The following is a 12,175-nucleotide window of genomic DNA, read 5'->3' as shown; positions in this document are numbered from 1 at the left end:
ATGAGAAATCTCCTGATTTTTAAAATGGATGATGATTTCTAATTTTTTTTCTCATAATAAAACACTACTCCAACAAAACATGTCCATAGGTCCAGATTCATCCAGTTTGAGACCTCCACTCTGATAAGACTAACTCATGAAACCAGTTCTTCTTGGAGACTGCCCTTCTACCCCCACCCTGGCAGGATCAGATTTGAGCTGCCAACTCGCAAAAGAGGTGGGCGTCCTTACCGGGGATAGCAGTATCCTTCATGGAATCCCCACACGCACTATTTCCTACCTCCAGTAGACAACAGATGTGCTGGATCAGCTGAGGCCAGAGGCAGCTGGAGACTGGAGAGACTTTAGAACTATGAAGAATGATTTTTTTTGAAAATGACAGCAGGCGATCAGTTTGAACAGATGAAAAGGGTTCAAACCAACACCCTGAAGGTTTACACCAGAAAACAAGAACTACCAGGTTCTCTACCCAGCAGTCCCAGGATCTTCCTAGAATAAATCCCATTGGGTTGCCAGAAGCCTTCTTAAACCTTCAGTGGCTCCCTTTTGCTTTCAGGATGAAGCCCCAATACAAATGCCTTCAGGGGACCTTACCACCTTGTAGGATCCAGCCTCTTGTCTAGCCCCTCCCACATGTGCCCCCTGTCTTATCCTTCTGTTTTCTGGTGCTTTTTGCACATTCTTCTCTCTACCTGGTGCACTCTCTTTCCCTGTCCACCTCCCTCCATCGACTTAATTCAGCTGTCCCCTCCTCCAGAAAGCCTTCCCTGATGACACCTCAGACTGAATTTAATTGCTCATCTTCTATGCTCCCACCATACCTCTGCTTATCTCTAGCTTTGTCCAAGCGACACCACATTATAATTGCCCATTTCCCTAACAGTTTTCTCCACTGGGTGACAATATCTCTAGTGCTCCACACACAGCAGGAACTCAATAAATGCATGCAGAAAGAAGGAAGCAGGGGGGTCTGAAGATGGACTAAACCCCCTTTCTGCAAAAGTTTTGGGGTACATTTCTCCCTGGGGACAGAGGCCTAAGTGACTGCTCATAGTCCCTTCTTGAATCTTAAAGGATTATAGTCAGTTCAAAGTGCAAGTCTCCTACTCAGAGAGCGAAAGAATCTATCAGTGATCACACAGCAATGTGCAAACAAACCTGCGGTGAAAATGTGAATCAGAACTCTATTACGTTGCTGGCTCTTACTTCTTCGAATGGCTCCTTCCCCACCAAAGAGTCTGGAAAAAAACAAGGGGGTGGGGGCAGCAGCAGTGGGGAGGACAGCTACAGATGGTGTTCAGATTGAGGGAGTGTCTTAGTTCTAATTTTCAATTCCCTTAATGCCGAGCGATTCTTTGCTGAAAACCTCTCAATTATTAATGTCCTAAAAACAATATTTGTTTTCTCTGCTTCTAGCAACAAGCTGAGGCCTCAAAGCTAGTGATCCTGCCCTGAAATGCCTGAGAGAAAGACTCACCTTGTTGATGAGGCATTTCAAAGGAATCAGGGGTTCATTAGACAGCAGCAGCCAGACTGGAAACATTAAGCCCACGTGAAGCCTGGGACTTTAAGGTTTCCCTGTTATTAGGGATTTCCACGACAAAAAAAAACTGTAATAATCACAAAAACAATTGCCATGCTCTTATGTGCAAACATAGGACTGAAGACTTGACTTTTACTTATTTAATTCTTAAAACAACTCAGCTTGGATTTATCATATCCATTTTACACGTGAGAAAACTGAGACTCAGAAAGGTCTAATCCTTGCTCACCTTTCCACAGCTCATAAATGAGGACCGCAAGGTTTGGGCTCAAGTCTATAAGAGTGTACGGCCAGCACATTTCTCACCTTGACACCACGGTGCTATCTGGGAATTTAGTTGCATCATGAGAGATGTAAGTTAGGTACAAGGAAGAACTTTCCGAAAGCAAATTGAATTACTCTGAAAAAGCATTTGCAACAAGGCATTGTTGGAGGGGGGATGTGACTGAGATGAAATTCTGCAAGTCAGGGCAGCAAAAGGGGGTGGGGGGCGGGAGGGCACTGTGGACTTCCTGGGAGGACCACCCTTCTTTATTAAAAGTCAACCTAATCATCTCAGGTCTTGTCAGGCAGGAAGGAGGAGGGTTACAAGACAATCTGACCTCTATTGTAGGCGTGACAAAGATGTTTCTTTCCCCAGGCTCTCTCTGACCCCACTGCCACTTTCCACACTCAAACCCAATCACGGACAAAGGGCACTTTTGTCCACCTTTTTTGTGGTGGTGCCGGAGCCTGGCAGAGTCAAGGGGCCCCGGCCTGCGAGGCCCCCCAGCCAAGCTCTCCAAGCCTCACTCTGCCCCCTCACAGGTGGCCGCGTGGCTTGCCTGAGATAATGCCCATCACAAGCCCGATGTGTAGTGACAGACCCACAAATGCTAGCCTCCCTTCCTCTCCCCCTCAAGCTGAGCAAGAGGCTGGCATTTTCAAAGAGACTTGCTAAAGAATAAGGTGAAAGATGGAGAGAAAATATCATTTCCCTTTCAAGGCTCTCCAGTTGTAAGAAAAAAAAAATCCACTCAAAGTAGCTGAAGCAAAACCAGAGGAGGAGAAGGAAAAGAAGCTATTTGTTTTGAGGACAGAGCGACACCTCCCAGGACACAAGGGCGATGCGCTCAGCCTCAGGGGCCAGGGACTCAGCCCCCGACAACTGCCAGGGAGAGAACTGCTTCTCTCTCAGCATCTCTCTCTAGAACTCCCATGTCCTGCTTTCCCGTCCTTTCCCGTGGCTGCTTCCTTCCCCTCTCTGCAAACCAGCTTTCCCTGCATCTCTGTAGACACAGAACACCTCAAAGATGCCGGTCTTAAGTCCTTATTCGAGCGTTCAGCGCCTGAGCAACATAACTACGTAAGTTTCAATTCCGAACTCTTATTGGCCAAGTTAGCTGTCAGGTGAGCATCCTGGGCCAATCAGATGTGGCTAGAGGGGCGGGGTCGCTGAGTATAGACCTGGGTGCTGGGGCTCCAGCCTCCAAGAGGGCTGCCAGTGGCCCACGGCCGTTTTGTGCTCACACAGTTATGTGATCCCCTCCCTTCGAGTGTCCCTCACTTCTAATAAGTAAGTTATTTGCAAAGTGATAGGATTTCCCTTCCAAGATTAGATTTACAAAAAGACGCTGGCTGATCATATCTTGCTTCTCTTGCTCTCCTTTGTGTTCACTCTGAATAAAACTAGCTGCCATTTTGTGAGCTTTGCTGGAAGAGACCCACGTGGCGAGGAAATGATCTCTCTGGCCAAGATGCACTTCCACAGTTGAGCCTAAGGTAACAGTGGCCCCAGCTGACCCCTGGTTGCAGCCTGAGTCAGAGGACACAGCTAAGTCACAACCAGATTCCTGACCCACAGTAACTGTGAGATAATAAATGCTGGCTGTTTTAAGCTGCTAAGTTTTGGGTAATTTGTTACACAGCAGAAGCTAACTATTAAGGAAAGGAATAGGCCTAGCAAACACCAAAAATGGTATCTCCTCCTTTCAAGCAATGCAACAACAAGCGAGCCTTTCATGATTAGAAGGGAGAGCTCTCCACAAGCTCACAAGTCTTTCTGCCTTGTCACCCTGATTCAGGAAAGGCCATCACCTGAGTGGGAATTAGTAGATCAGATCAGCCCTCAGTGATAATGTCAGTTATACTGTTCACATTTCACAGGTTTATGAGGATAAGTCATTCCTGGGAACTGCAGTATTTAAAAATCTACTGCTAGTTGTTAGGGGAATGCAATTTCAAACCATAATGAGAATCTAGGATACTCCTACCAGAATGGCTAAAATTTTAAAAACTGACAATACCAAATATTGGCAAGGCTGGGCAGCAATTTTAACTCTCATTCAATACTAGTGAGAGTATAAAATGGTAACCGCATACTGGAAAATTGTTTGGCAGCAACTGCTAAATATACTCCTGCCCTTTGACCCTGAAAATTACATTCTTGAGCATATACTCAGGATAAGTGACTGCTTATGTCCACTAAAAGAAAGAAATGAAAATGATCACAGCACTTTATTCATTGTAGCCCCAAACCAGAAACAACCCAAATACCTATCAACAGTAGAATGGGTTAGTAAATTGTGGTATGATCATATAATGGAATATTATGCAGCAGTGAAAAAAGAATGAACTACTGATACACACAACAACGTGGATGAATATTAGAAGCATAATGTTTAGCGAAAGAAGTCAGACCCAAAAGGGCATGATTTTGTTTACATGAAAATTAGTCAGTGGTGGCAAAGGTCATAACAGGGCTGCCTTTGAGGAATAATGATGGGCGGGGGACCAAGGGGACTTCTGGGGTGTCATCTGTGTCTTTTTCTTTGTGATGACTGTATAAAAAAACATCAAGCTTAACACTTAACATCTGTGCCTTTACTATACATAATCACATACTTATATTTATTACATTAAATTACCATAATGCACAGAAGAATGGAGTCAACTGTACAATCACCCCATCAACCCCAGTTACTCTGAGCCCCAGTTTTTCCAAGATGGAGATAAGCCTGGGGGTCATACCTATATAAAGTGAGTTCAAATCTGAATTGTATTTTAGGAATTTTGCTCATCTATAAAGAATGGATTGGAGAAGGATAAGAATGGATACAGGGAGTCCTTGAAAAGGCTGATTTTGCTTTCCAGGAAAGTGATGGCGGTGGCTGGCCAGTGACAGTGGAGATGGAGAGAAACATTCAAGGGCAGCCAACAGGACCTGACAGTGGAGTGGATAACAAGAAGATGAGGGAGGAAGCTGTATCAATGAGTATATTTCTGTCTTGGGCCAATGGGTAGGTGGAATTCCATTCCAGGAGATGAGGGAAGCCCGAGGAGAGGCAGATTTGAGGGAGGCAGAGAGGATGAGGGATGCAGTCGGACAGGTCAATAATGAATTGCCCAGAGAACCACCAAATAGAGATGTCAGAAACGATAGCACCCCACTGTCTTAGATTGGGTGCCTTGAAACAGATCCTAAGATGACAAGGTTTATGGGGGGGTGGGTTTCAGAAGATACACCACGAGGAAGTGAGGGAGGCAAAATGTGGCAGAAGGTTGCAACCTGCAGTGTAGTTGCAGCCAAGGCTGCTGCCTGTCCTAATTTGAGGTCAAGAGCTATATCGAATTGAGACAAAGAGGCCAGCCTTCAAACACCCCCCAGTCATTGGCCATGGATGTCCCCTGATAGGGACATATCCTTAGGCGAGGCATTTCCCTGTGGCTAAAGGTCATTCCCAGGGAGTGGTCCAGCTGTGACTCGTCCACAGTTGGAGATATCAGTTTTGGGAGAATCCCCTGACCTATAGGCCATTCAGGTCGCATCGCAAGGGAAGGGTGGGGACTGAGGATCAGACAGTCTCAAGTTCTCATCCCCCACCTGCATCAGCGAGGCACTGAGAGATGGCATGCTCCATGCTCCCCGCCTCTGCCCACAGTTCCCACAGAGCTGCTCCTTCTAATGTATTTTTTATAAAAAGAGCTGGGTTTTCCTTTGATGAGCCACTCGTTACCACAGTTCCTGCTCCGTGGATGATCTCTGGAGCTTCGGGAGAGATGTCATCACCATCAGGACACAGAAACCAGTGCAGGGGCTGCCTAACAAGGGCTGGACCAGTTCCCTCCTACAAGGGAACTGACAATAACCCACATTTGATTCATTAGCAAACCTTATCAATTTTACTTTCAAAATATATCCGGGATTTGATTTCTCGCCATTTCCACTTGAATCATCCTGATCCAAGCAACCAGCATCCCTCACCTGACTTCCTGCAGAGTCTCCTCATGGTCCCCTGCTTCCACCTCACCCGCGCCCCTCTTCAGTCTTCTCTTAGCACAGCAGCCAGGGCAAACTGTTAAAACCCAAGTCATATTACATGCCCCCTCTGCTCAAAATCCTGCTGTGGTTACCACCTCACTGGCCTTTCTGAGCTCATTTCTACTTTCCTCCCCCTCACTCACTCATACTCCTGCCCCAGGACCTTTGCACTTGCTGTTCCTTCTGCCTGGAATGCTTTTTGAACTCCCAGCTCCTTCAGATCTCAGACATCATCTTTTCACGGAGGCTTTCCCTGACCACTACATTTTAGATTAAAATCCATCACCAGCTCTCCCCATGGTTTTCCCCTGCTTCATTTTTCTCCTCTTTGTGAATTGTCATTTGATATATCACATATTTCCCCTGTTGATTTTATTTATCCGCTGTCTCCCCACTGACTCCACAGGCACAAAGATTTTTGTCTATTTCATTCAGTGACTAGGATGCTATTCGTGCTTAGTAAGAGAACTCAATATTTGTTTGACTGAGGGAATTAAGAAATGAATAGCAGGTAATGCTTGGCCCTTATCTCTGTCCTTGTCACATCAGCCCTTAGAGACGGATGTTACTATCCTTTCTCTACCAATGAGAAAACTGTGACTCCAGAAGGCTGCACAACCTCCAAAAGACCAAGGGCACACAGCCTAGAAGTGGCAGAGCAGAGACCAAAGAAGGCTGGTGAAACAAAGACCACGAAAGCATCTTCCTCCACACCTGTGGCTTCTCTGGGCACCTGCTATTCCTTTTGCTGGAATGGCACGTCTCATGGTCAGCTCCTCCTCCAGCTCAACTATCACCTCCTTGAGGAAGCTTTCCCTGATCTCTTTCTGTGTAACAGTTACCCCCCTTCCCAGTAACTGTCCTATGTCCTCTCCATTTCCTTCACAACCCATTCAACATTCTACAGCTACCTCCTGCCTGTCAATCTGGATGCAGGCAGAATGACGGCAGCTCAGAAAGGATGCCATCTGGAGGGCAGGGAAGTCTCTGGAGACAGCCGCAGGCTTATGGCAACAGTGTCCTCTCGAGAGATGCTCACAAGTCCATAGAAAGTCAATCTGCCAAATCACCAATTTACCGGTTAATCGATTCACTAAATACTTGCTTCTACTCTCATTATGAAGTTTCAGCAATCTATATCACAAAATAGTTTTGGCAGCCTTTAAGGATTTTTTGCAGTGTGGATCCCACAGTAGCTAGGGGGCCGCTGCAGCCCTGCATAACTGACTGCAGAGCCTCACGACAGCTGGAAATGTGCTCCCAAGGCCTCCTCTCGCTGCCCCACGCAGTGGGTACAGGAAAGGGTAGGCCTCTTGACCAGCAGTCCAGCAGCTGGATTCATCACAAGTGCACAATCTTCCAGCCAGTGGGCCACTGCCACACCTGGCTGGGTTTTTCAAAAACTGAAGTTGCCGGAAAGAAAGCTGTACCTGAAAGACAATAAATGCTCACCCAATTGTGGAGAAGAAAATAATTGATTAACTATCTTGTAAGAACAAGCAGGAAACCAAATCATGGTGGCTGGTACGCCAAACAACAGGAGGCAGCAATATTTATACCCTAAGCCTAACACGCAAATCCCTCCCCTGCTTCCCCATTGGCTGGGTACTTCAGAGTTTACAGACTATCTGAGAGGTCTAGCTCACTATTTTTTCCCATATAAGGAAATGGTGCCAACCCCAAGTTTACATAAGAGGCCCCCCTCTCCCCACTTCCCAACCGTGGAACTGGTTTGGGCCATTTTTGCAGCCTTTGTTTAGTAAGTTTTGTTTTCCCCTACTCCATGCCATTTTGTATGAAAACTAAACTTAATTTTATTCTTACAAAATTAACCAGGATCGGGTACATGGGTGGTTCAGTGGTAGAATGCTCACCTTATATGCAGGAGACGTGGGTTCAATTCCCAGACCATGTAACCCCCCCCAAAAAATTAACCAGGATCAAGACTAAGGTGAGGAGAGTGAGGCATTTGCCTCCAACTATAAAATTTAGGGGACTCCAAAGAGCTCAATAATCAAGATAAATAATATTTTATTGTAATATTTTCAAAAGTAAAAACAATGCAAAAAACATTAATGAACACAATAAAAGTATTTTAAATAAAACATGATGAGTATTACTGATTTTCCCTTTTGCCTTATGTTCCAATGCGGCTTCCTACAGCACCATTACTGATTCTGCTGCTGGGAAGATGGAGTAGACATGCTTTTCCTATTTCCCCCATTAACTGAAGCTAAATGCTCTAGACATTGTATAAAAAAGAAACATGAAAAGAATCTGAAAAGTGGAAGGAAGACAGCAGGTTGGGCAGGACCTCGGGACCCAAGGGATGACACAGTAGTGAGTTCCTCGTGTTTTCTTTTTGCCTCATGTATCATAGACTTAGAGCTCAAGAAAGCAGCAAAGCAGAAATGTCAGTGGTATTTGCAGATGCAGTGCCCACTTTCTCTAGACAAAAGACCAAGAAAGCTGCAACCTAACAAGACAGACAACGTTTAGTCAGTAACTGTTCTACTCCAACCAAATGCTGCAGAAAACAAACTATTTTTCCACCCCGACCCATGCCAGCAAAGGCTGACTAGGTAGCCTAAACTTCCACCCTCATCCAGCTATAACAAAGGTACCCTAAGCCCCTGACCAGGGTGGTGAAAGACCAGACCACGTAGGGAGCCAGAACTTTCATCCCTACCCCACTCACATCCCAAGGGATCAGCAGAGATGCCTATATGGAGTCTGGATTATTAACTCCAGCAGGCATTAATAAAGGGCCTCTTGCCCTTCCAGACAGTTGGGGTTTCCAGCACCAGTCAGAAATAATGAGGTCATGTGGAGGCCAAGTGGGGAGCTAGAATCCCACCCCTCCTGAGCAGTATTGAGGGCATCTTACCCTCTTGGGTGTCAACAGAGGTCAAACAGAGAACCTGGATTTCTAACCCCTACCTGGCAGGAACAGTGTGCTGCTCTCTTTTCCATTGCCAGAGAAGTGTTCAGAGAAAGCCAACTAAAACAGAAGATTTAAATAAGATACAGAATCTCACAATATAATATGAAAACATTCAGGTTTCAATTGAAAATCAGTCATCAAACCAAGAACCAGGAAGAGCACAGCTTTAATGGAAAACAGATGCCAACACCAAGAAGACATAGATTTTGCAATTATCTGACAAAGATTCTAAACAGTCTATCATAAAAATGCTTCCTTGAGCAATTCCTAACATGGCTGAAACAAATAAAATAATAGAAATTCACATCAAAGCTGCAGAAAGTCTTAGCAAAGAATAGCATCTAGGAACTGAATCAAATTGAAATCAGAACCAAATTGAAATTGTGGAGCTGAAAAATTACAGTAACTTAATTTTAATAAAATCTTGGTAAAAGAATTCAAGATCATAAAGGAGGGGACGGGGAAAGATTCAGTTGATTTAAAGATAAACAATATGAATTGCCTAAAATGAACAGTAGAGAGAAAATACAGTGAAAAAAATTAGCAGAGCTTTGAATCTGTGGGACTACAACCAAAGATCTAATATTCATGTCATCAGAGTCCTAGAAGGAATGGAGAAAGAGGCTGGGACTAAAAAGTACTTCAAGAAATAAAACTTGCCAAATTTGGCAAAATAAATAAATCTACAGATTCAAGAAGCTGAGAGAATCCTAAAAAGGATAAGCCCAAAGAAATCCACATCAATACATATCATAGTCAACTACTGAAAAAAAAGAAATCTTGAAAGCAGTGGGAGAGAAGGAACACATTACCTAAAGGAAAAGCAATTTGAATAACAATGGTGATAATGGATTTTTTTTTGTCAAAAACCAGAAGGAAGTGCACAATAAATTTGTAAGTGCTGAAAGAAAATCAAGCCAAAATGCCATATCCAGTGAAAATCCTCAGGAATGAAGAATAAATCAAGGCATTCTCATATTGAGTAAAAAATAAATAAAGGAAGGAAGTTCTGCAGACAGAAAGGAAATTATAACTTGGAACATCAGTTTGGCTAAAGGTGCCTTGCAACAGTGGAGATTCATTGTCTCCCAGTTCTGGCGACTTGAAGTCTAAAATCTTTAGGGAAGAATCTTTTCTTGCCTCCTCCTAGCTGGTGGTGGTCAGCAGTCCTTGGAGTTTGATGGCCTGTAGCCGCATTAACTCCAGTCTCTGCCTCTGTAGTCACAGGGCCTTCTCACCTGTGTACATCTATCTGTCTCCTGGTTCCTTCTTCTCCAGCCCTATTGCACTAAGGTTCCACCGCATTCTGGTGTTACCTCATCCTAAGTAATTAATTACATTGCAGGAACCCTATTCCCAAATGAGGTCACATTCTGAAATAGTGGGGTGTAGAACTTCAACACAACTTTTTTGTGGGACATGATTCAACCCATAACCAACAAGAAGAAATAAAAAACAATGGAAAGAGTAAAAATATGGGTAAATGCATACATTTTCCTTCTCTTCTTGAGTTTTCTAAATTATGTTTAACAATTAAAGTAAAAAGCATACTACTATCTCAATTAAACGTAAATCTTAAGTGTAAATATTTAAGACAATAATATAATAAATGAGGGAGGGTAAAGGGGCATAAAGAGAAGTAAGGGCTGTATAGTTCATTTGAAATGGTGAAGTTATGGCACCAGTAGACTACATTATATTGTGAATGTGTAATATAACACCCAAAGCAACCACTAAAAAGTCACACAAATAAATACACTCAAAAGCACTATGGATAAATCAAAATATAATCTTTATGGAATTATTTCCCATAGGAAAGTAATCAGGAAAAAGAAAACAGAAAACAAGGAAAAAATAGAACAAACAAAAAGTAAAATGGCAACTTAAACTCTAACATATCAGCAATTACATAAAATGCAAATGGTCTACATTCACCAATTAAAAGACTGCAATTGACAAGGTTAAAAAGTAAGATTTAACTATATTTATTGTCTCTGAGAAAAACACTTTGAACATAATGATATTAGTATCATATAAAGTACTTCAGAGCAAAGAAAATTACCAGACACAAGAGGGGCACTGCAAAATAATAAAAGGGTTGATATACAAGGCAATCCTAAATGTGGTATGAACTAAACAACAGAGATGCAAAAATTTGCAGCAAGAATTGATAGAAGAGAAAGGATAAAGATTTGAATTGAGGAAGTCAATTCAGACTTAATAGTACCAGCCTTCATGGAAGTCACAATTATAATTGCAGATTTCAACACCACTCTCTCAACAATTGACAAAACAACTAAATGGAAAATCAGCAAAGATATATTAAAACTCAACAACACCATCAACCAGCGGGATCTAATTGACATTTATAGAACACTCCATCCAACAACAGTAGAATAGACATTCTTTTCAAGTACCCATGGAACAGATAATAAAATAAAGCTTATGCTCACCATAAAACAAACAAATTTAAAAGACTTGAAATCATATAGAATGTATTTTCTGACAAGAATGAAATCAAGCTAGAAATCAGTAATAGAAAAATAACAGGATAATCTCTACACACTTGGAAACTAAACAACACAAAGAGCAAATCTCAAGGGAAATTCAGAATTACATTTAACTAAATAAAAATGAAAATATAACATATCCAAAATTGTTCATACAAAACCCGCACATGTATGTTCACAGCAGCTTTATGTATAACAAGCTAAAAACTGGAAACAACTCAGATGTCCTTGAATGGGTGAATGGTTACACAAACTGTGGTATATCTACACCATGGAATACTACTCAACAGCGAAAAGGAATAAATTATTGATACACAACAGCTTGAATGAACCTCCAGAAAATTATGCTGAGTCAAAAAATCCAATACCAAAAGGTACAAGCTAACTGATTCCAGTATAACATTCTTGAAATGACAAAATTATAAAAATGAAAACAGATTGCCAGGGGTTGGGAAAGAGGTGAGGGCCAGAGAGAAACAGGTGTGGCTGAAAAAGGACACTAGGGAGGAGGATATTTGTGTTGAAGGTAATGTTGTTTTTTGCCAGTATTGATGTCACTTCCCTGGCTGTGCTATTTTACTAGAGTTTAAAGAAGATGTTACCACTGGGGAAAACTGGGTGAAGGGTACATGGGATCTGTCTGTATTATTTCTTACAACTGCATGTGAATCTACAATTATCTCAAAATAAAAGTTTAATTTGATATTTTATGTCACATGAAAAACTAAGATTGTATATACATACACATGCATGTATTTTTGTGTTTGTATGTACATACGTACAGTTTATCTTTACATTTCAGACTGCCAATACCGATTTAAACAATTAGCTAAATATTTTAATGGCACATTCTTATGGGTTTTTGCCTGAATGAGGTT

The 12,175-nt window shown here is 42.5% G+C and overlaps 1 long non-coding RNA gene across 1 annotated transcript; it reads left to right on the top strand.

Moving 5' to 3' along the window:
* Positions 1-4,384: 4,384 nt before the first annotated feature.
* LOC143666572 (uncharacterized) lies at positions 4,385-6,941 on the top strand. The gene is made up of 3 exons (XR_013167685.1): positions 4,385-4,561; positions 4,676-4,821; positions 6,393-6,941. It is a non-coding gene; the product is annotated as an uncharacterized LOC143666572 (long non-coding RNA).
* Positions 6,942-12,175: the final 5,234 nt, after the last annotated feature.

The sequence above is a fragment of the Tamandua tetradactyla genome, chromosome 23, assembly GCF_023851605.1.
Source record: "Tamandua tetradactyla isolate mTamTet1 chromosome 23, mTamTet1.pri, whole genome shotgun sequence".
Lineage (NCBI taxonomy): Eukaryota > Metazoa > Chordata > Mammalia > Pilosa > Myrmecophagidae > Tamandua > Tamandua tetradactyla.
The sequence above is the reverse complement of the archived record's forward strand: the minus strand, read 5'-3'. Positions and strand labels throughout refer to the sequence as shown.